At 48.2% G+C, this 13,321-nt stretch overlaps 1 long non-coding RNA gene across 1 annotated transcript; it reads right to left on the bottom strand.

The window, feature by feature from the left end:
* Positions 1-11,324: 11,324 nt before the first annotated feature.
* LOC148121666 (uncharacterized) lies at positions 11,325-13,260 on the bottom strand. The gene is made up of 3 exons (XR_015738058.1): positions 12,105-13,260; positions 11,905-12,015; positions 11,325-11,730 (listed from the first exon to the last, which is right to left on the bottom strand). It is a non-coding gene; the product is annotated as an uncharacterized LOC148121666 (long non-coding RNA).
* Between the last annotated feature and the right edge of the window lie 61 nt (positions 13,261-13,321).

The raw sequence follows: 13,321 nt of genomic DNA, 5'->3' as shown, positions 1-13,321 counted from the left end.
GAGCTTCCGAAAGTCACAGGAAGTGATACCAGGAAAGAGCTGGCAAAAAAAAAAAAAAGAACTGTCAGAGTGGCAGTGAGTGGAACACAGCCTCGGCCATGCCGTCCTCAGCAGGGACGGAGAGGAGGGGGCGACAAGCCACTTCTGAAAGCAAGCTACCGGAGAACTGGGCATGCCCACAGCCCTCACTAGCCTCAGCTCCAGCTACCGGCTTAGCGGTGTCCAGACAGTGATTCATGTCACCTATGAACCAATGGTACAAAGAAATCCCAACTGGCCTCACCATCCTCAGAGAGAATCTATTGTTAAAGAGAACAGAGCAACTGACCCCCTCCCTGGGAGAGGGATCAACCTGTGTCCTATCTGGTACCTTCACCAAACCCTAAACTCAGAGACCCCCCTCCCCTCTCAAGCCTATAAAATTATGGGATGCCCCACGCTCTGTGGGCTGCTGTTGAATCTCCTATCCCAGATTACCCAGAGGCATTACTGAAAGGTATTCCACCTGCAATCCATCTTAGCTCTTCTCTCTACTGACTCTGGAAAGAATCTTTACTATTTAAGATAACCCACAGGTCCAAGAGCATCAACTTGGCCTGCCGTGGCTCCTGGGGGAGAGACAGCTGTGGAAGGCAGGAGGACCGAATGCTAACTGGGCTGAGTGGCAGGAGGCTGGGCTCACACTGGGAAAAACAGACTGAGAGCGAGCCTCACCCTGCAGCTGGGAACAAATCTTATCAGCTGAGAATTACCCAGAGTTTGATAGCTCTGATACTGAGACCAGTGGATGCATTGAATTCTGGGCCCTGGGCGTGTTCATGTGTCTCTCCCTCCTCTAACACAAGCGCTCTGAAATCCCAGGGGTGTGCATGATGACCATGGTAGCATTCTTCTACAGGGGTGGTTCGAAAGAGAACTTTGAACATACAAGGACAGGTCCTCTGCCCAGGCCAACCTCAGCTTCTCAGGCTCCTGACGCACTTGGGAGGCGCCCCAGCAAAAACACGAAACGAACCCATGGGTGCAGAAGGGGAAGGCACAATGATGGGGGACAGTGCCAGTGGACCTCAGACTGGTCAGCCTCGGCGACCATATAAACCTCAGTCTGGGTCAGCCTCGGCAACAATATAAACCTCAGTCTGGGTCAACCTTGGCAACAATATAAACCTCAGTCTGGGTCAGCCTCGGCAACGATATAAACCTCAGTCTGGGTCAGCCTCAGGAGTGATATAAACCGTAAGGAAAAAAGTCACTTAACTGGTCACAGGGCTGAGAATACACGTGTCTAGAGCACCCAGCCCTAAATGAGACACCTGTGTCAAAACCCGGGCCCAAGGTTCAGGGACCATCTACAACGAGAGGTGGGAAGAACGCGAGAGCCGGAAGGTGGAGAGGAGAGAGAGCTGTGGAACAGTCCTTAGGACATGGCCTGGCCATGGCGCTCACGAACTCGCTGCATTTATGGTCACCTGCACGAGATGAAGGCAGCGAGACCTGTCACCGCTCCAGTGGGCGGTGAGTTACTACTGAGTTGTTATAGAAAAGGGAGATGACAGGCTAGAGAGATGGCTCAGCGGTCAAGAGCGCTCGCTGCTCTTCCAAAGGACCTTGGTTCAATTCCCAGCACTCACATAGCAGCTCAGACCTGTCTGTAATCAGTTCCAAGGAATCTGACACTCTCATGCCAGTGCACATAAAATAAATTACTTAAAAAAAAAAGAAGAAGAAGAAAAAGGAGATGACATGAAGGGGTAGAGGGAAGGCTGGGAGGGGCTGAGGGACACGTGGGGAGATGCACATTATCAAAACACACTGTTTACATGTGGGAAATTGCCAAAGAATAAATAAAAGTTATTCTATGTTAGAGAGGGAGGGAGGGAGAGAGAGAGATTTGAAGACCCAGAGAGAAACTGACTGCCTACACTGACTGGTTTTATGTCAACTTGACACAAATTAGATTCATCTGGAAGAAGGGAACCTCAGCTGGGAAAATGTGGCCATAAGGTCCGGCTGTGGCGCATTTTCTTCATTAGTGATTGATGGCGGTGGGCCCAGCCCATTATGGATGATGTCATCCCTGGGCTGGTGGCCCTGGGTTCTATAAGAAAGCAGGCTAAGCGAGCCAGAGGGAGCAAACCAGTAAGCAGCACCCTCCATGGCCTCTGCATCAGCTCCTGCCTCCAGGATCCTGCCCTTTTTGAGATTCTGCCTTGGTTTCCCTCATAGACTATGACTTCAGATATGTAAATCAAACAAACCCTCCTCTCCCCAAGTTGCTTTTGGTCATGGTGTTTCCTCACAGCAATAGTTATGTGAGCAATGATCCTGATCCAGCATGAAATCTTTTTAATTCTTTATTTCTCCCTTGTAAGTCTTTTTTGTCCCCTGGCAGTTTAGTAGGACTTTGACTTTAGCATATATAAAAATGAAATATTATGTTTTTACTGTTTTTCCCCCTCATATATGCGTCAAATTTTGTTTATGTACATTTTTCCATTTGACAATATTTTCCCCTTAGTTTCTCCTCCCTCCACCATGGTTTTTTTTAACCTTCTTAGTCATTTTATAACTTAAATAATTGAAAAGAAAATGGATGTGAAGGCTCATGTCTCTAATTTCAGCACCCTGGAGGCAGAGGCAGGAGGATCTCTGTGAGTTTGAGACCAACCTGGTCTACAAAGGGAGTTCCAGGGCAGCCAGGGCTGTTACACAGAGAAATTCTGTCTCAAAACTACCAGTAAAGAAATACATAAAGTTACTTACTTTGCGTGTGTATCCTAATGTGTATCTGTGCACCATGTGTGTGCAGAAGTCCAGGGAGATCAGAAGAGGCATCAGACCCCCAGAACTAGGATCGCAGGAAGTTGTGAGCCACTGTGTGGGTGCGAGAGCGGTGAGCAGTGAGCATTCTTAACCTCTGAGCCGTCTCTCCAGCCCTTGTTGCTCCTTTTAAAATTTTAGCTATTATTTTCTATACTCCTTCTTGTATTTCTCTAATTTTTATTTTGAACATCCTCATTTACTGAATAATCTTCTTGTTTTCTCCTGGTTTTTTATTTTATTTTATTTTATTTAAACAACATTTTTAAAATTTTATTTTACATACCAACTGCAGTTTCTCTTCCCTCTTCTCCTCCAACTCTCCACCACCACCACCACCCCCGCCCCTGCCACCACTTCCCATCTGCCCCTTGCCCTTCCACTCCTCCTGTCTCCACTCAGAAAGCGGCAGGCTTCCACCGGCTTGAGCAAAGCATGGCGCCTCAAGTTTCTAACCCATGCCCTCCTTCCTCGCAAAGGCCTTCTCCTTTGGCTCACTTAACCCTTAGTCTCCCCTTTCTCTCTGCTCCCTGCCTCCTTCATTGATCTCACCTGTACCTCACCAACCTTTAACTCTGCAGCACACTCTACAGTTTCCCATGAGCGCTGGCCATGTCTTTGAGGGGCTGTCACCAACTTTAAGCGCATGTCTGTGCTTCATATGACTTGGCATCGCTGCTGTTCCAGTGGTTTGTTTTCTCCTTGTCAAGAGCTGCTGGGGATTGGGCCTCTAAGAAGAGACTACTGATGTGGGATTCCTCTCTGTATGCTGTGAATACCATTGGTTAATAACGAAACTGTCTTAGGCCTGCGCAGGGCAGAATGTAGGTAGGCAGGGAAAACTAAACTGAATGCTGGGAGAAAGAAGGCAGCGATTTAATTGATACAATTTCTATGTGGTTATTTAAGGGCTGAGCAGCTGGGAACAAACAAGCAGGCTCTCGCAACAGACTACTCTATTAGATCCTCCCCTAAACCAGGTCTATCTAAAGCATCAGATGCAAAAGTCCCAAAGCAGAAACGCAGGACAGCTGGACTCCCCTGAAGCTCCTCACTCCACAGCGGCTGATCAGCCGCCCTGAACTAGGCCAAGCGTCAGGTGAGTGGCTCAAAAGTTTCCTGGTAAAAATGACGGAAGAGGATATGATCCACACAAGCAGGTGGGTCCCATCCAGCACCCAGGAAAGTCAACAACACCAACCCCTGACATTTTCCCCTTCAGCTTCCTTCACCCAGAGTACTGGTGACAATTCCTGCCAGTTTATTAATATTTAACTCATTTCTATTCCCCCCATCTCAATTTTCTTGCTGACTTTTTCTTCCCTGTGGTTGACTTGCTCATTCGTTTTGTTGACAAGAAAGAAACACAGCTCCAGACCAACTTCAAGAAGAGTGAACGCCAAAGATTCTTGCAAACTGAGAAACTAGAGAGAGGGTTCAGTGGATAAGTCACTTGCCACAAAAGCATGAAGACCAGAGTTTGGGTGCCAGCACCCACATTAAAAGCCAGGCAGACATGGAGGCTCCTCTGCACTCAGGAGGTAGAGATGGAGGCTTCCCTGTGCAAACCGGCCAACGACATTGAGTCAATGTGCTCCACACTGAGTGAGAGACCCCGCTGCAAAACACAGAGGTCAAGGACAGCACCTAATGTCAACTCCAGACCTCTACATGTACACACATACAAATTAACACCATCCTACACACATGTAAATAAGTGGGCATACACACACATACCACACACACATGCCAAGGTAAGTAACTAGATGGAGTGGGAGCCAGTTATCTGGGCTGCTTTATATCTAAGACAGGCTGAGATCCCCAAGTCCTGTGTCACACGAACCTGCTCTGGGCAGCGAGGATGGAGGTGAGGGGTGCCAGTACTGCTCAGCGAGCACAGCACAGGTGGGGGTGGTTCAAGACAAATCAAGACCTTAACTCTCGAACTGTGACCTATAACCCAGCATTGTCGGTATGACCTACGGCTCCATCGACGACTGCGTGCTACCATTTTCCCGAGGGTTCATTCCCGTGTGTACAAAGTGATCTCATTTACTCTAAAGAACACAGACCCACAGTTCTGTCTATATCGAAATGAGTCAGCCTGGTGAGTCACTGCCCAAAGACAGTTTGGGACCCAGTCCAGCCCAGGAAGCAGGCTCCGCAGCGTGAGAGGTCGCCGCACTCTAAGTGTGAAGAGCAGTTTGCGTCGAGTGCAGAGTCAGGTCTAGGTTTGTCTGTCTGACAGTCTGTCTTTTTGTCCCACCGACACACTGTTTAATGTGAACTCGAGAAGAGGGGAACATGGGTCAGCCCCTGCTGTCCTGATTCATAAAATCATCAGCAGATGAGTATTATCTGATAATATTCCATCCTCAGCTTCTCAGGGAAACCAGATTCCCACAGAGCCCTAGGGTCCCACATTCCCACCTCTGAATCTTAGACCAAGTTCCCCTCTTCTAAATTTCAGCATCTTAAACTATGGTTATGACCCCACGTGGGGGAGACACATAATCAAATGGGGAGGGTGCAACAAAATGGCAACAGTAAAGTTTCTGACATGTAGTATGCGGTCTGAGGTGTTTCCAGCAATGTTTACCCGTGCTGCATATGTCACTGCCTTAACCCTTGGCACCATACGTGCTGACATGCCACACAATGCCTGTGATCGCTGCCTGAAACACGTGAGGTCAGATGTAAGTTATAGGTTGTGGGTTTTACTTTGTAACTACATTTACTTATGTGTATAGGTGTGGCAGAGGTGTGGGGGTCAGAGCACAGCCTGAGGGAGCCGGTTCTCCCCTCCCACCATGTGGGTCCCAGGGATCGAGCTTAGGTTGTCAGGCGTGGTGGCAAGTGCCTCTCCCTGCTGAGCCATCTCACTGGCCCCGTAGGACAGGCTTCTTGCTGTGCACTAGAAGTCTCTACTCTTACAGAAACATAACAGCTTAATTATGAGAAACAAAGACTTCCCATATTTTTCTATCATCATTTCTTAGTTGGTATGAAATTAGCACATCTCTGGGTTATATTGTGTGGGAATACTTGATATTAAGATTTTTTATTTGATTTTACTTATTTGCAATCTGTGGGGATGGACGCGTGCATGTATGTGCAGGTGTCCACGGAGGCGGAGAAGCACACTGGTTCTCCTAGAGTCAGAGCTCCAGGCAGCTGTGTGCTGCCCAACACGAGTGTTGAGAACTGAACTCGGGTCCTCTGCAAGAACAGCAAAGCCCTCTTCACCACTGAGCCGCCCCTCAGCCCCAGACTGCTTGGTTTAAAAACTGGTGTTTGAATTGATGACCTGATATTCATTTTTTAAAAAAATTGTTAAAGAGCTTTAGTCTTGGGATTAGGGCACAATTTCAAAAACTTCCTAAAAATGGCCCTTAAAAATGGTCTGGCATTTTGTCCTATTCACTATGAAAGGCGACGTTCTCAGCACTGACGATTACAAAATTGCAATCAACCCTGACAGACACTGAAGGTGCTCTGGGCCCTGCAGCAGCAAACACTCAGCCAAGATTTAATCTTTTCTATAAAAATAAGCAAGCACATTCATCTCATTAGTGTACACATTTGCCTTTGTACACTAACGAATGGCAAAGGTCTGAATACCAAAAAAATGTTCTATCGGTAAGCATTCAATTTGTTACTTTCTATATGTATATTCTCAGGGTTATGTAAAAACTTTCTCGGGAGAGAAGGGTTGCTGTGGAATAATCCTTTTGTACACCGTGACGATCGTCACTGTGATTGGTTTAATAAAAAGCTGATTGGCCAATAGCTGAACAGGATGAAGTTAGGCGGGATAGCCAAACTGAGAATGATGGGATGAGGAAGGGCGGAGTCAGAAGAGATGCCAGCCAGCTGCTAAGGAAGCAGGACGTATAGAAAATGAGGTAACAAGCCATGAACCACATGGCAAAGCATAGACAAGAAATGTGGGTTAGTTTAAGAGTTAGCAAGTAACAAGCCTGAGCTATCCATCGAGCATTTGTAAGTAACCTCTGAGTGGTTATTTGGAAACTGACTGGCAGGAGACTACAAAGTGTCCTAAGTGGGAAATATTGAAGAAGTAATGAACCCCCTGGAGTCTTGATCAGCAGGACTTGGTGTGAGTGTCCCCCTGAACTTGGCCTCAGAAACCTACCAACTTGACCTCCTGGGTGGACATGTGGCACTATGCTCTCTTCACCTGGGCTTTTACAAAAGCACCCCCACCAAGTCCTTGCCTCCTTGTTTTGTAACAGGGGTAACCTAGCTAGCATTACTATTGCTGTGATGAAACACCATGGCCAGAGCAACTTGGGAAAGAAAGAGTCTATTTCATTTACCCTGCCAGGTCATGGTCCATCACTGAGGGAAGTCAGGCGCAAACTCAAACAGGACAGAACCTAGAGGCAGAAGCTGATGCAGAGGCCATGGAGGGGTGCTGCTTCCTGGCTTGGTCCCCATGGCTTGCTCAGTCTGCTCTCCTATAGAACCCAGGCCCACCAGCCCAGGGAAGACGCCACTCACAGTGGGCTGGGCCCTCCACCATCAACCACTAATTAAGAAAATACACTGCAGTTGGATCTTATAGAGGTGTTTTCTCAACTGAGGTTCCCTCCTTTCGGCTGACTCTAGTTTGTGTCAAGGTGACGTAAGATTAGCCAGGACATGAGCCTGCTCCTCAAGGCAACGACGCAGCCACAGAGGATGGGAGAGCATCATTTCCGTGTTGTAGCTGAGAAAGCGGAGTGGGAGAGCCAGGGCTTGAATCGGCTGTGCCCGCATGGCCGCCTGTACTCAGGGGCACATTACCCATCCATAGAGCTCTTCCCTCCAATTGTAGCATGAGACACAGGTGGTCTAACGTTTTTGTATGTTTTGACTTTTTAAAAATCTTCTTTGAGTGTGTGTGTGTGTGAGTGTGTGTGTGAGTGTGTGTGTGTGAGTGTATATGAGTGATAGCGGTCAAGAGAAGAATTCCAGGTCCTCATGTAGTTTCTGACCCCAGAGCCACACTGAAGTGATGCTATTCAAGTCCCCGGGGGCCCTTTGAGGCCTTCTAGACCAAGCCTTTCCCCCCAAATGTAGACACCTAGAGATGGGTGCAGAAAGTGGCCCCAGGCCTCTAAGCTGGGGTGTCAGTTTGGATGCTCTTGGTGAGTGCAGTCCAGGCTTGTGCTCAAATGGCGTCAGAATGAGTCAGAATTGACAGCATCTGGATACCCCAGGAAGAGCAGGGAAGAGTACCAAAGCTCCGTGCCTGCCCCTCCTCTCTAGGAGTACCCCAAGATCAGTAATACCTTCTTTCTACCCACAAAGGCCACCACAAACACCCCACTCTGTCTGGTGTCTTGTTTTAGATGAGGAAGTTCTGATATCTCTGGGAGCTGAGGGAACGGATAGAAACAACTCATATTTCTGAGTATTTATACTTTTAGAATGTATTTTTAAAACATTTTCTCGTTGTTGTTTTGTTTTTGAGACAGGGTTTTGTTATATAGCCGCATCTGTCTTAGAACTTGCTAGATAGTCCAGACTGGTCTCAAATTCAAGATCCTCTGTTGCCTTGGCCTCCCAAGGGTTGAAATAATAGGCACATGCCATCCAGCTAGGGTAAGCTTTTTCTATAGCTTAGGGGTGATGATTTAACGGAGACTAGCCAGGGCCGGCTCCCTGGGACACTCAGTCCCTCAACAAATATTACCCAGTATCTGCTCTGGGTCGGTCCACACGCAAATGTGTGCAGGACAGCACATTTCAGGTCTTAACCCCAAGTCCGCAGAAAGGGTCTAAGTTCTCCTGCACGCAGCAGCTTCTAATGTTTGTAAATGGTTCTCATATCACCTCTCCACCTCAACCCAGGCATCTTTCTTCGATCACGAATCTATCACACTGGCAAGTTACTCTGGACAGTGCCGAGTGTGGGGTAGACTACCATTCTAGGAGGAGTTTTCAAAGATTATTTAGTTTTATTTTATGTGTGTGGGTGTTTGTCTGCTGGTTGTAGACCGTGTGCATGCAGCGCTGACAAAGGCCAGAAGAGGGCATCAGATTCCCCTGGACCTGAAGTTACAGATGGTTGTGAGCCATCGTGTGGGTGCCAGGAACCAAATGCCAGCACTGGGAGGCAGAGTCGGGTAGATCTTGTGAGTTCGAGGCCAACCTGGTCTACAGAGAGAGCTCCAGGATGGCCAGGACTGCACAGAGAAACTTTGTCTCAAGCCCCCACCCCTGAAAAAAAATTTAAAAAGTTCATAGCCTCGTCATGCTTCTGGCTGCTCTCTCTGCTTCATGCACACAGTCAAGATGTGAGTCTTCAGTTTCCTGCTCCTGCCGCTGTGCCTGCTGCTTGTATCCCGCCTCCCCACAATGATGGGCTCTTATCCCTGTGGAACTGTGTCTTAGTTAGGGTTTCTATTGCTATGAAGAGACAGCATGACCATGGCAGCTCTTCTAAAGGAAAGCAGTTCATTGAGTGCCTTATATTTTTAGACGTTTAGCACATTATCATCATGGTGGGACACGGTGGCCTGCAGGCAGACATGGTACTGGAGAAGGAGCTAAGAAGTGGACTTTGATCTTCAAAAAACCCATACCAGTTCCCCCCACACCTCTCTCTCTCTCGACTTGTGAATCAAGACTTGACTCACAGGCAACAGGTAGTGGTCTTTCTCCCTGGGTGTAGCTTGAGCATCTGTGATACCTCAAAGACGGCCTCCACAGTGACACACTTCCTTCAACAAGACCACACCCATTCAAACAAGGCTATACCTCCCATTAGTACCATGCCCTTTGGTGGCCGTTTTCTTTCAACCCACCATAAACTGTGAACTGAAATAAACTCTTTCCTCCGTAAGTTGCTTCTGGTCACGGTGTTTGTCTCAGCAGCAGAAAAGTGACTGACACACTCCAACAGTAACCTTAGAGAATGCAGTGATGTCACAGGAAGAAAATAAAATGACTTCTAAATCCACTGCCACCCCAGATGGGTCCATTCGTGTTTTCACACCCTTCAAGGCTTTATCACTGTTGATGGAGGGTTGTGTTTTATCAGTCTGGTCCTGCCTGTGGATTATCTGTGCCAGTTTCTTATTTCAGAGTGCTCAGCGAATCTTTGCCAGGACATGATGGTTTCCACCATTTGTTATTGCAGAGTCTGTGTTTGCTCTGTGTATTTGTCACTTTACCCATTGCTCAGACCACACACCTGACGAAAGCCACCAAAGGAAGGACTTATTGTGACTCGCAGTTTGAAGGTGAAGTCCGTTGCAGCAGGGAAGGCCAAGGGATAGGGGTGTGGGTGACTGCTCACCTTGTGTCCACAGCTGGAAGCAGAGAGCAATGGAAGCCGGGGTTCAGCTCACCTTCTCTTTCTTTTTCAGTCTGGGACCCCAGCCCACAAAATAGTGCTGTGCACACTTAGGATGGGTCTGCCCAACTCAATCTAAACACTCCCTCCCAGATGTGTCCAAACTCTTGTTTCCATGGTGAACAATAGACCAATCACTGTCTATCGCTATGAAGAGACACCAAGACCAAGGCAACTTTTATAAATGAAAACATTTAATTGGGAGCTTGGACTAATACAGAGGGTGAGTCCATGATCGTCATGGCAGTGAGCACAGAGACAAGCAAGGCAATGGAAGAGTAGCTGAGAGCTACAGCCCAGTCTGGGGGGGGGAGGAGAGAGAGGGAGAGAGGGAGGGGGGGGAGAAAGGGAGAGAGAGAGAGAGAGAGGGAGAGAAAGGGGGAGAGAGAATGAATATGTGCGTGGGGGGGTCTGGGTCTGGCATGGGTCTTTGAAAGCTCAAAGCCCACCCCCAGTGGCACACTTCCTCCAACAATGCCACACCTCCTTAACCTTCTAATCCCATCAAAGAGTTCCACTCCCTAGTGATTAAGCATTCAAATAGATGAGACTATGGGGGCCATTCCTATTCAGCCATTACAGTGAGTCTAAATCCAATGAAGCTGATGATCAGGATTAATCACCATGTTGTACTTTAGATGGAAACATTGTTATTCATTTAACCAAAGCCCGAGACATAGAGCATCCTCTTGCTCTTGTGGGATTCTTCTCTCTCTCTCTCTCTCTCTCTCTCTCTCTCTCTCTCTCTCTCTCTGTGTGTGTGTGTGTGTGTCTGTCTGTCTGTCTGTCTGTCTGTCTGTCTGGGTCTCTGGGTCTCTGTGTGTTTCTGTCTTTGTCTTTTCCTATATCTCTTTCACACACACACACAAAGTAATGTATCCAATTTATTTTTAAATTAAATTATTTGTTTGTTTGTTTTGGGGGGCTGTGTGTGACATGGCACCTTAGTGTGGTATTCAGTAGACAACTTCTGGAGGTTGGTTCTTTCCTTCCACCCTGTAAGTCCCAGGGATCCTACTCGTGGCTGGGCAGCAAATGCCTTTCCTTGCGGAGTCATTGTGGCAGCCCCCAGATTCTCGATCATCTTATTTTCTGTTCTAGTTTGCTAGATGTTGATGAACACGATGACCAAAAACAGCCTGGGGAAGAAAGCTTTTATTTCGGCTTACTTCCAGGTTCCAGTCCATCACTGACATCCCCACTGAGTGCTGAGTGTTGGCTCGCTCTCTGCTCTCCACTCTGGCTCACGCTCTGCTAGCCTTCTCACACAGTCCTGGCCCACCTGCCTGAAGGCTCCGCCCACAGTGGGCTGGGCTCTCCTCTATCAGTCATCAACCAAAACAATCTTTCACAGACATGGCTGCAGGCCAATCTGATCTGGGCCATCCTTCAACGACACACCCTCAGAAGATTCTAGGCTGTGACAAGCCCACAGCTGATGCTAAGTAGGACACGTCCCCTCCATTCCCGTGAAGACCCAGACAGTCACAGCTAGAGGACCTCAGCAGGTTCTGCGGCAGAACTTTCTCGTCAGGATTGACAATCTGCAATTAATGACATGGAGATTTATTGTTAATTATGGAAGTTTGTTCCTAACTAGTTCTTATCACTTCTGCAAATGATGGATATCTGGCTCTCGGGTTAGATAACTTTCGCAGAGTTTCATTGCTAAATTATAACACAGAAAATAAAATTATCCAGGCGGTGGTGACACATACCTTTAATCCCAGTACTCACAAGGCAGAGGCAGGTGGATCTCTGTGAGATCAAGATCAGTCTGGTCTACAGAGCAGTTTCCAGGACAGGCTCCAAAGATACACAGAGAAATCCTGTCTCAGAAAAGAAAAAAAAAAAAAGAAAAGAAAATGAAACATTCCATCTAAAACCAGGGCTGAGGACACAGCTCAACGTAACTTACCACATTCTCATGTGAAGCAGATGGATTTGACCCACTTGGTTGGCAGTTGGTAGCGGGACCAGGCAAATGTGCCACAGGGCAGGGTCCTTTATCACGTGCACCCCAAATGTAGTCCAAATAGACATCTCCCGTCATCTCTGGGGCCCAGCCAGAGGAGACAAACATTCCTAACCACTTGAGCAAACCTTCGTCACCATGACGTCCATCTTCATTTCCATGGACACTGCTGTGCAGGACCGCTCTTCATGGTGGGAGAACTGGGGGAGGCGTTTCAGTTTTCACGGCCCCAACCTAAAGGCCTATAGTCCTGCCGGATCGTGGCCTCTCCAAAGCAGCCGAAAGAATCCCCTTTGCTAGTCTTGCTTTTTCTCTGCGTGTGCATGTGCATGTTTGTGCGCGTAGGAGCCCGCACATACATGTGGCGGCTGGAGGACAGCCTCAGCATCCGCACTCAGTTTTCTTTGAGACAGCATCTCTTTTTGCCCACTGCTGCATCCGCAGGCTATCTGGACCACCACTGTCCAGACATCCTCCTGTCTCTGTCTCCCATCCACTCAGAGGAGTGCGGGGACCACAGACACTGGGCCTTCGTGTCCACCCATGTCCATCCTGTGTCACTGAGGTTGTGGGGTCTGAACGCAGGTCTCTATGCTTGCTTGAAAACACGCAGCCCATTGAGTCATCTCCACTCCAATTTCCCCCTACTTTTTAGAGATTCTTCATCCAAGAGTCAAGTTTAAGATTGCCTGGGCTTCCCACCTCAGCAGCCCTGCCGCGAGGAGGCTGTTCCAAGGGCACTGCTCAGCCTGAAGGGACAGGATAGGTGCAGGAAAAGGAGCATCTAGCTCTCTGCATTTCCTCCGTGTTTGGTCAGAACCAAGGCAAGGAGTCATTGCTGGAGAACGCCCTGGTTTGGCCCCTCATTTGTCCCGTTCTTTTCCTCAGGATAAATCCTCTTGTAATGGAATTATTAGGGCAGTGATGTGCACCGGGGGCAGGCTTTGATTGCTGTCTGATAAGAACGTACTTCAGCTTTGCCTTTCCCACCTCCGAGTGCACTGGTACACCACTGGGGGCCCTGGGATGAATCAGTCACCAGACCAGATAAACAAGCCTTTCTGCTGCCGGTGCCTCCTCTGCACTCAAGAAGGGAACCTCCCTTGGATCTCACCCAGGTCCTGGAATTCCTCAGCACAAGGCTAGGCACCTTTGTACCC

The sequence above is a fragment of the Myodes glareolus genome, chromosome 6 (genome assembly GCF_982192425.1).
Source record: "Myodes glareolus chromosome 6, mMyoGla1.1, whole genome shotgun sequence".
In the NCBI taxonomy this organism is placed as follows: Eukaryota; Metazoa; Chordata; class Mammalia; order Rodentia; family Cricetidae; genus Myodes; species Myodes glareolus.
The sequence above is the reverse complement of the archived record's forward strand: the minus strand, read 5'-3'. Positions and strand labels throughout refer to the sequence as shown.